Source organism: Stegostoma tigrinum, unplaced genomic scaffold (assembly GCF_030684315.1).
Source record: "Stegostoma tigrinum isolate sSteTig4 unplaced genomic scaffold, sSteTig4.hap1 scaffold_53, whole genome shotgun sequence".
Classification (NCBI taxonomy): Eukaryota; Metazoa; Chordata; class Chondrichthyes; order Orectolobiformes; family Stegostomatidae; genus Stegostoma; species Stegostoma tigrinum.
The window spans coordinates 2554840-2566401 of NW_026728461.1; the positions used below are offsets into that span (position 1 = coordinate 2554840).

Consider the following 11562-nt stretch of genomic DNA (forward strand, 5'->3'; position numbering starts at 1 on the left):
TAAAAAACTCCCAGCAGTGCGACCTCTCCTCTCCTGTTTCTGCTCTCAGCCCATACCACCTCATCAAAAGTTCTTTCAGCCACCGTTGTACTGTCCTTGGCTAACAAAGCCACACCTCACCCTCTTTTACCATCTTCCCTGACCTTAATGAAAGATCTAAACCCTGGAACTTGCAACATCCATTCCTGACCCTGCTCTATCCAAGTCTCTGAAACAGCCAAAACATCGAGGAAAATGACAGAGTAAAAGTTTCCATAAAATACAAGCTGTTTTGCCGTACATTAGGAGAATCAGGAATGGCCCTTTTTTTCCCCATCTCGGGATGAACCCTCACCATCACTCACAGAGCTAATGAACAGCAGGAAAAATCTTCACCACTGACTACCTGCACTCACCTATCACCTTCCCACCTACCTTCCCCAGCCCCCACTCTGTTTATGTTTCAGTTCCCGTCCCCTCCCCCATTTCTGAAGAAGGGTCCTGAACCATCAACTTTCCTGCTCCTCTGATGGTGCCTGGCTCGCTGTGTTCCTCCAGCTCCACACTGTGTCATCTGTGACTCCAACACCTGCAGCTATTGCTATCTCCCTGTGAGCGATGTCAGCTTTGGTTCAATCGGAGCACGGGGCGGGGCCAATGGAAGCGGCCTACCCTCCAGCCAATCAGAGCGAGTGAGATGTTTGTCTGTGTGAAAATCATGTGATCGCCTCTGTCCGCGGGCGCAATATCTCTGCGAATGAGGGTTAGCTGCTTGCCGAAGGTACAGTACACGGGATAAAAAGGAAAGCTGCAAAAAAACGGGAGGGAAATACTTTCGGTATTGACTGAGAGGCTTTATTAGCCGTTGATGCATGTCAGAAAACAAATTTTAACATGCCGGTCCCGTGTTTTGCAGCAAACGGAAAAACTGCTACGGACCTGAGGCTGCGATAGGCAGAGGTAATTGCCACCATCTTTATTAGGGGCAGTGATCTTCGGGACTCATGCCGGATCGCCATATTTATAGGTGGCAACCTGTAGTGGAACGCAAGCGCAGCCTTTCTTGCTTGGGAGGGGAGATTAGGACAAGAGAAATGTTTGTTTTTGTTTTTGTTTTTGTTTTTTCTGGACTTCTTTCCCAGACTGAGACACGGCGTGTATTTCCTGGGAAGGACCTTTGACGCTGGCGGAGTACTGGCTTCAGGCAGTATAAATTGCTGCAAGTTATACGTTAGATATTTAATGGAGGAGAAATGTCGAAAACGTGTTCAGAACTGCATGTTCAAAAACAAAGTTGCTGGAAAAGCTCAGTAGGTTTGGTAGCATCTGTGAAAGGAAAAAAAAAACGTTTCGGATCCGCTAATCCTTGCTTAGAACTTCATGTTACCTGTTGCACTCTCACTGTAGGAAGTCCTGCTTTAAATATTATGATCTATTAAAGCATATCCGTTTGCCCAGTATTCATATGATTGGGATCAAATCACTGAAAGTGCTCTGAGTCCCCTTGTGCTCCCTGGTCAAATTTATTAATGTCTGACTTCCTCCGTCTCTAATAATGGGTGTATTTTACCTCTGCATCTTTCTGTGTGGGGGAGCAGGGTGCTTTTAAGAGGAGGATTTATACATAACTAACAGAAACCAAGAGAAATGTTTGCCTTTTCCAGACAATCTTGTGTTTTCTGGATTTCTGTCCAGGCCTGACCGTTATTTGTCTCTTGTGGATTTGCTTTACAGGATATTTATTGAGAATAATTTGCAGACCAGGATCCCAATGCAAGTTCTCCATTAAGCGGAGTGATCAGGATCTGAGTATCATTGACACTTAACAGTGAAAGGAAAGAGGTTTAACCATTCTATGCGTGGGAGAATACTCCTGGTAAGTTTGTAACTTGAAAGCAGGATATTCAAATTTTTGGTTTGATCACCTCTGGGATAAGTGTTCAGTTCTATACCCTGCAGCTGAGAAAGGAGATATTGGCCTGAGAGGGGTAGATTTGTCCAAACAACACCTCGTCTCTTTGAAAGAACTGTCATATTTAGTCCCATTCGCCCACTTCATGATTTTAGTCTATACATTTTTCATTCTTGAATACCTGCAAACTTCCTTTTAAAATTCCTGATGGGCACAAATTCCAGCACCCCTCCAGGTGGAATCTTCCATTTCCTGACAACTCCATTGATCCTGAAACTGCTGAAGTCTGTGTTGATTCCTGAGGTTTATAAATTATTGCATTTAACGTGAAGATGCTGTTCCCTGAGCTTCCATTGAGCTGCATTGAAACAGTATGGGAGGCTGAGATCAGAGTGGGTGTGAGCAGACAATGAAAATGAAAAGGCTGCACTGTGAGTGCTGCTTGGCTAAATGAGAGTGCTTTGGAGTTGGGTGAAACAGAAAGTGAAACTGAAAGATTGAGTGTGATGCTCAGTCTCAGTTTGGGCAGTTCAGAAAGTCTCTCAGTCCTAATGGAAACAGCCAATTGATATTTGATATCGTAAAGAATTTTCTTACAGTTTTTAAAGTATATATTAGCTTAAATAAAGTTAGGGGCTTTAGGTTTATAATAGTAATGTTTGAAATGAAGGGGGAGGACCTAGCTTAATTAAATTCTTTTTAAGGCAGAAACTGGCTTAATCTGGAGAGAAGTCATAACAGAAGACATCACATCTGTGGTGTGCTCCTCTTGCACAATAGAACATAGGCTCTTGATGTTGTGTCGACCTGTGAAACCACACTGAAGCCCATTTAACCCACACTATTCCATTATCATCCATATGTTTATCCAAAGACCACTTAAATGCCCTTAAACTTGGCGAGTCTACTACTGTTGCAGGCAGGGCATTGCACGCCCTTATTACCCTGAGTAAAGAACCTACCTCTGACATCTGTCCGATATCTATGACCCGTCAATCTAAAGCTATATCCCCTCGTGCTAGCCAGCTCCATCTGAGGAAAAAGGATCTCAGTGCCCACCCTATCTAATCCTCATATCATCTTGTATGTCTCTATTAGGTCACCTCTGAACCTTCTTCTCTCTGACGAAAACAGCCTAAAGTCCCTCAACCTTTCCTCATAAGACCTTCCCTCGATACCAGGCAACATTCTGGTAAATCTCCTGTGCACCCTTTCCAATGCTTGCACATCCTTCGTGCAATGCGGTGACCAGAACTCCGAGTGCGGCCGCACCAGAGTTTCGTACCGCTGCAATATGACCTCATGGTTCTGAAACGCAATCCCTCTATCAATAAAAACGAACACATTGTACACCTTCTTAACAACCCTATCAACTTGTGGACACTTTCAGGGATCTATGTACATGGACACCGAGATCTCTTTGCTCATCCACACTATCAAGAATCTTACCATTAGCCCAGTACTCTGTATTCCTGTTACTCCTTCCAATGTGAATCACCTCACAGTTTTCCGCATTAAACTCTGGGACATTACCAGTGTCCCTATTGGCTATTTGTGCAGGAAGTGTGTCCATCTGCAGCTACTGGTTAACTGCTTTTCAGAGCTTGAGCTGTGGGTGCAGTCAGTATGGAGCATCCATGGTAACTGAGAAGGTTGTGGTCGCATTCTCAACAGACTGGTCACGCAGCAGGTGAAGATTACACAGACAGCAAGGGAATGGGTGACTATCAGACAAGTAAAAGGCTCAGAAAGGAAGTGCTAGAGTCATCTCCCTCAAATAGATATACTGTTTTGGGTACTGTTCGGTTGGGGGGTTGGGGGTGGGGGAGAGAGGTGGGGGATGTTGGGGTGGCCACTCGGGAAGCAGCATCAGTCAGGTTCATGGCACTCGGAGTAACTCCGCTGCATCGAAGGGGAGGGAAACGATAAATATGACTGTAGAGACAGGGGATTCAATAGTAAGGGATAGAGAGAGACATGAATCCAGGATGGTATGTTGCCTCCCTGGTGCCAGGATTAGCAATGACATGGAGCAGCTTCAGGACATTCTGGAGTGGGAGGATGAACATCCGATTGTACCAGTGACATAGGAAAACCAAGGGAGGAGGACCTGAAAGCTGAAGATAGGAAGTTAAGAGATACACTAAAATACGAGATCTCAAATATAGTATTGTCAAGCTTACACCCAGTGCCACATTGTTGTCGGGAGAAGTTTGTGTTGTGTTCAGTTGTACGAGTGACCTTTATTCAGAGCTCTGTTACCACATGTGTGGGAGAGGCCAGAGTCCACTCCAAACCTGGCTTTCACATGAGGCCTAATTCCCCTCTTAAATACAGCTCAGATTGGAAGAGTGGACAATGACATTCAGACTTTCCCTGGCTGATTGTGATATTTTTATTCCATTCGCTAGGTGTTATTTACATGCAATATTGTTGTCATTGTTAGCCACACACCCCAAATCAATATACCCAATCCAGTAAGCAAACCATTTTCCTAGGATGGTGACGGCGAGTACGAGGGGGCATAGCTTTAAATTGAGGGGTGAAAGATATAGGACAGATGCCAGAGGTAGTTTCTTTACTCAGAGAGTAGTAAGGGAATGGAACGCTTTGCCTGCAACGCTAGTAGATTTGCCAACTTTAGGTACATTTAGGGTGTCATTGGATAAGCATATGGACGTACATGGAATAGTGTAGGTTAGACGGGCTTGAGATCGGTATGACAGGTCGGCAAAACATCAAGGGCCGAAGGGCCTGTACTGTGCTGTAATGTTCTATGTCCTATGTTCAAACAATCGTGGACAACACTATGTTCAGTCCTAAACCCTTCTATAATCTCCTGAGGTTAGCTCGAAAACTACTTCGTCTGTCTTTGGGACCTTACAATGCTTTGGCAGTTATATTCCTCCTCAGACATTTGCCAGCTGCACCACATTTTTTTGCCAAAAACCAAAATAGTAGCTTATCACTAAGAACTTTTCCAAATTCTCTACTAACTGTAGTGTGGATTGTTAGGAATTGTGATAAAGTCTTTTAAACTCAACTCTGATATAAAGTAACTACAATTTTGTAATACAGTTGACAAATTGTGGAAAAATCCCTCTGTCACTTCAGCTTAAAAGATCAAACAGTGTTTCTGACTTGCTGCTGCAGTTTACAACCCCAACAATTTGTATGCTGCAAATGATTTTTAAAGTGAAGTTTCATTTTCTACTCTAAGCGCTTTCCATTATTACTTTCTTGTTTTAATAAAGAGCATCTATTCAAACTCCACCGAGGGTGAAATTCAGTCACTTTAGAACTTTACCAAGCTGTTAAACAGAACTTGTTTAGATTTCACAAATAACTAAGGCACTAACCATATCTTCACTTTGGATTTTGTAATCTATCTTTGTCACTCTTCCGTTGATCTTTGGATGTAAGAATTTGTTCAAATTATCCGTATCTACATTTCAATTGTTTTATCTCTCTGCAGCCCTGACTTCTCTCTTTATAATCTTCCTTTGCCCCTTCCTATGTTGTTGGTCTTTTAGAGGTTGTGTTTACACCGTTTATTGCTTTGCCTTCCATAATGATGCAGTGAGCTGCTTTTATTGCTGACAAACATTTGCTCAAGGAATTTAGCTAACCGTTTCACGTTAATTGGTTGTTTGCATTTCTGGTTACAATTACCTAAACAGTTCAGAATGCTGTAGGATCAGACTTTTGCTTCTACTTTTCATTAAGTAACAAACTTGTGATTGTGGCTGAACCGGGCCTTTAAACACTGCCTCTTGTTAAAATGCTTATGTGTTTTGAACTGCCTGTTAACAGAAACCCAAGTAAATTCCCTAATGTTCCTTCTCAACAGGACTCTTTTATATCCCCACAGGACCTTTCGTGATCTAATCCCGTAACAGTGTGAGCTGCTACAATGCACATGCTAGTAAAAGCATAAGAGGACAGATGAGATGAGTGCATGGCTGGAGCTATAACTTAAAAAGATTTGGATTCCTGAGGCATTGAGACTGTTTGTTTGTTTCTGGGGAAGGTGGGACATGCACAAGCTTGAACAATTGTCCTGGGCAGAGCTGGGACAGATATTCTTGTTGATGCTTTTGCTAGTTCCACTGGTGAGGATTTAAACTCGTATGACAGGGGAATGGGAACCAAAGTATACCTTTAGCAGTAAAAGACTCAAATCAGCAAATGGGACGTGAAATTAGTTCATGATGTTGTCGGTGGCTGAAAGATTAAAAGAAAGAAGGATTAATCAAGATCAAATCTCTTTTCATACATCAGTCCTGTGATCCCAGGAATTGGTCTGGTGAACCTTCTTTGCGATCATTCAGTAGCCAGACCATCCTTCCTTTGGAAAGGAGAACAAAGGTGCACACTACTGCAGGTGTGGTCTCACCAAGGCCCTTCTAGAAAGACATCCCTCTTCCTGTACTCGAATCCTGTCACAATGAAGGCCGAAATATCATTTGCATTCTTCACTACTTGCTGCTGCCTGTTTCCTAAAAGAGAATAGGAGAGAAACACGGAACTAAATGGGGTCAGACAGTCGGGTACAATTGTTGAACACACTGTCCCCATTGTATCGGTGCTGGCCATCAAGCACCTATTTAAGCTAGGCCCGTTTTCTGGCACTCGGTGTGTAACCTATATTATGGTGCAGTGGATGATCATCTCAACACTTCTTCAAGATTGCAATGGTTCCTGCATCTATTAACATTTCAGATGCTGCCAGATCTACTGTGTATCTCCATCTTTTTCTGTTTTTATTCCAGATTTCGGGTATTTTGCTGTGTATTCTTAGTCCTTCAGAAGCATCAGAGGGTATGGGGAGAAAACAGGAATTGGATTCATTTTCAGATGTATAAAATGCCTGCCCTTCATGTCTGTCCAAACTCTATCTCTTTTTGTAGTTTTGGGCAAACGCTGACTGTTTCCCTTCCCTGAAGGACATTAAATGAACCAGTTCAGTTTTACTGATAATCCAGCAGTGCCCCTCAGTGTTGCATCCACAATTGACCAGATTAATTTCTGAGTTTCACAATCTTTGTGTGTGTTCTTCTGGTTTCTCTCTCTCTCTCTCTCTCTCTCTCTCTCTCTCTACTTTTCTTTTTTTTCTTCAGTTTGAAATTTTGATTGCATTCAGAGAAATCAAACAAAACCACATCCAGATCTGACACTCAATCTGTTTGTCATAACCTAATTATCTCAGGATTTTGAACATTAAAGGAAGAAGCACTGTTCACACCAGGGAGAAATGCGTATTGTCTGTGTGTCGAAGAGTCTTTGAAGATTCATCTGAAATGCCCAAACACCAGCGCAGTCACACTTGGGAGAGACTGTGGAAATGTGGGGATTGTGGGAAGGGATTTATTTACCCATCCCAGCTGGAAATGCACCAACGCAGTCACACTGGGGAGAAACCGTTCATTTGCTCTGATTGTGGGCTGGGATTCACTCAGTCAAACAACCTGCTGAAACACCGAGTTCACAGTGGGGAGAGACTGTTCACATGTTCCGAGTATGGGAAGGGATTTGCTCACTCAACCAACCTGCTGAGACACCAGCGAGTTCACTCTGGGGACAGACCATTCACTTGTTCTATGTGTGGAAAGGGATTCACTCAATCATCCCAACTGTTAACACACCAGCAAGTTCACCACAACCACATTTGAAGGATTTTGCCCTTAAATCAAGGAATGAACTTTGATCTTTGGGCTGTTTGTACTGGTGTCATTAGTCCCTGCTCAAAACTTGATCTTCTCTTGGGAAATAAGGTAGGGCAGGTGACTGAGGGGTCAGCAGGGGCGAGAATATTTTGGGGCCTATGATTGTATCTCTATTAGTTTTAAAATAATTATGGAAAAGGATAGACTTTGGTCTAAGAGTCAAAGTTTTAAATGAGACTAAGGCCAATTTTGACACTACTATGCTCCTTAAAAGCACAGTAAGACCGCCTATGTGTGGGAATGCACGAGATGGGTGAGATACAAAAAAGTATTTTACATCAGTATTTACTGTGATCAAGGATACAAAAGCTAAAGAACTTAGAGAAATGAATGTGTATCTTGAAAAGTTCCATGTTGTGGAGGAGGTGGTGCTGGATGCCTTACAGACCATAAAGGTGGATAAATCCCCAGGACCTCTTCAGGTGTATTCTCGAACTTTGCGGGAAGCTAGGCTTGCAATTGGGCCCCTTGCTCAGATATTTGCACCATTGACAGTCATAGGTGAGCTGTTACACTGGAGGTTGGCTAATCTGGTGCCATTGTTTAAGAAAGGTGGTAACATAAAACCAGGGAACAATAAACTTTTGGTGAGCCTGACGTCAGCTGTGGGTAAGTTGTTGGAGGGAATTCTGAGGGATAGGATTTACATATATTTGGAAAGCGTGGACTGAATGGGGAATAGTCGACATGGCTTTGTCCATAGGAAATTATGTCTTACTAACTTGATTGAGTTTTTTTGAAGAAGTTAGAAACAAGATTGATGGCAGAGCGGTGGATGTTTTCGATATTCCGCGTGGTCGACTGATTAACAAGGTTAGATCACATGGAATCCAGGGAGAGCTGGCCATTTGGAAAGGCGTTTGACCTGCAGTATGCTGCAAGGATTGGTACTTAGTAGCTATAACTCGTACATTCACATCCAAATCATCTTTATAAATGACAAAATGGAGTGGACCCAGCTCTGATCCTTGCAGCACACCACTGGTCACAGGCCTCCAGTCTACAAAGCAACCCTCCACCAGCACTCCGTCTTCTACCTTCATGTCAGATCTGTTTCCAAATGACTGGTTCTCTCTGTATTCCATGTGATCTGACCTTGCTCATCAGTCTACCATGAGGAACCTTGTCAAACGCCTTAGTGACATCCATATAGAATACATCCACCTCTTTGCGCTATTCAATCCTCTTTGTTCCTCCATCAAAAAAAAATCAAGTCAGTGAGACATGATTTCCTACACACACAGCCATGTTGATTATCCCTAATCAGTCCCTCCCTTTCCAAATATTTCAAGTACTATCCCTCAGGATTCCTAGAACGACTTTCCCACCACTAATATCAGGCTCACTGGCCTATAGTTCCCTGGCTTTTCCTTACCACCTTTCTTAAATAGTGGCACCACATTAGCCAACTTCTGGTCCCTCACCTGTGGATATCGATGACACAAATATCTCAGCAAGGGGCCCAGCAATCACTTGCCTAGCTTCCCTCCGAGTTCTCGGATACGCCTGATCAGGTCCCAGGAATTTATCCGCTTTTATGCGTTTAAAGCATCACTACCTCTGTAATATGGATAATTTTCACGATGTTGCTATTTATTTCCCCACAGTCTATATCTTCCATATCCTTTTCTGTAGTAAATACTGATGCATAATACTTGTTTTATTATATTCCCCATTTCTTGCAATTCCACACATAGGAGGCATTGCTGCTTTTTAAGGGGCCCTATCTCCCCATAGTTATCCTTTTTGTTCTTAATCTATTTGTAGAATCCCACTGGATTTTCCTTAATACTATTTGCCTAAGTTACCTCATGTTCCCTTTTTGCCCTACTAATTTCCCTCTTAAGTATACTATTGTCATTATACTCTTGTAAGCATTCACTCAATCTCTGCTGTCTATACCTGACTTGTCCTTCCTCCTTTTTCTTGACCAAAACCTTGATTTCTCTAGTCATCCAGAATTCCCTATACCTACCAGCATTGTCCTTCACCCGAACAGGAGTATACTGTCCCTGAACTCTCGTTATCTCTTTTTTTTGAAGGCTTCCCACTTTCTAACCTTTCTTTTTTACCTGCAAACATCTGCCCCAATCAACTTTTGAAAGCTCTTGTGTAATACCATTAAAATTGGCCTTCCCCCAATATAGAGCTTTAACTTTCAGATCCGGTCTACTCTTTTCCATCACTATTTTAAAACTAATAGAATTATGGTCACTGGCCCCAAAGTCCTCCCCTGCTGATACCCTAGTCACCTGTCCTGCTTTATTTGCCAAGAGCAGGTCAAGTTTTGCACCTTCTGTAGTCGGTACATCACATACTGAATCAGAACATTTTCCTGTACACTCTCAGCAAACTCCGCTCCATCCAAGCCTTTTAGACCATGGAATTCCCAGTCTGTTTGGAAAGTTAAAATCCCTTACATCACCACCCTGTTATTCTTACAGATAACTTCTTTCAAAATTATTTGTCAGATTCCTGCTGACTATTGGGGGTGGCTATAGTATAATCCCAGTAAGGTGATCATCCCTTTCTTATTTCTCAGTTTCACCCAAATAACTTCCCTGGATGTATTCTCAGATATATCCTGCCTAAGTAACGCCATAATGTTATCCTTGCTCAAAAATGCCACTTTTCCCTCCTCTCTTGCTTTGCTTCCCCCTCCCCCTTCGACTTTCTATCCTTTCTATAGGAACTATATCTTAGAACATTAAGCTGGCAGCCCTGTCCATCTTTGAGCCTTGCCTCTGCAATTGCAATGATAACCCAGTTTCATGTTTCCAATCTTGCCCTGAGTTCCTCTGCCTTAGCTGTTAGGCCTCTGGCATTGAAATAAATGGCGTTTAATTTATTAATCCTTTCGCATTAATCTCAATAACAAATACGTAACTGTAGAGTAGGTTTTGAAAATGATAACGTTTTATTGCTGTATATCAACACATTCACACTGGGTAAAGACAATCCACCCACACAGTGTGTGAAAAGGGATTCCCTAGTTCATTAGGACGGGTTTTCATAGAATTCGGAGTATTCCTACAGTATGGAAACAGGCCCTTCGGCCCAAGAATTCCACACAAAACCTCAGAGCATCCCACCCAGACACATCTCCCCGTAGCCCACCTAATGTATGCATCACTGAACACTCTGGGCAATTTAGCTTGGCGAATCCACTAACCAGCACATGGGAGGAAACCAGAGCACCTAGAGGAAACCCACGCAGCCACAGGGAGAATATGCCAACAACCACATGCTCGGTTGCCCAAGGGTGGAATCAAATCCAGGTCTCTGGCACTGTGAGGCAGCAGTGCTAACCGCTGAGCCACTGTGGTTAACCACCAATGAGTTCCCAAGAATCTGTAGGAATTTTTGTTGCTCGTATTATCTGTATCCAAGTCATGTTATCTGGGCTTGTTTCTCATGATGTTTGAAAACACCACATGTCTGGTTACCTAGTTGGGAGAAAAAATGATATAAATTTTATTAAAACTACTGTGCATTCGATCTTTATTTCAAAAGCAGACTAATTTATTTTGAAAGGGGAGATGGAGAGCCTATCTCCTCTATCCTCACCTCCAACAAGTGCGAGGAACCTGTGGTTTTTATTTTTCACTCAATGACAGTCAGTACATTTCATATGAGCAACTGGGAACCGAGTCATCCCAAAATGCTTGCAACTTAGTGTATTAATGGTACACTATTACAATAATAACCATTACAATTCTTTTCTGAACCTTTTGCAGTTTTACAACATCCGTCCTTCAGCAGGAAGAGTAGAATTACACACAGTGGTTACACCTAAACTGGAATGGGAACTGCATCCTTGTGGGGGGTGGGGGTGGGTTTCCAGTACTGTTGGGGGTCATGTAAAAAGTTTAGCAGTGGGCTGAAATCCAGAGAATGTTCAAAATAATAATGGCCAAAAAGAGAAGAAACAAGAGAGTCTGGAAG

At 42.7% G+C, this 11562-nt stretch overlaps 1 long non-coding RNA gene across 2 annotated transcripts; it reads left to right on the forward strand.

Annotated features, from left to right (window-relative positions):
- The first annotated feature begins 679 nt into the window (after positions 1 to 679).
- On the forward strand, positions 680 to 7366 carry LOC132208729 (uncharacterized). 2 transcript variants are annotated; one of them, XR_009444855.1, is made up of 4 exons: positions 680 to 760; positions 896 to 939; positions 1714 to 1855; positions 5763 to 7366. It is a non-coding gene; the product is annotated as an uncharacterized LOC132208729 (long non-coding RNA). The 2 variants fall into 2 exon arrangements; XR_009444854.1 differs by having other exon boundaries at positions 712 to 939.
- The last annotated feature ends 4196 nt before the right edge of the window (positions 7367 to 11562 follow it).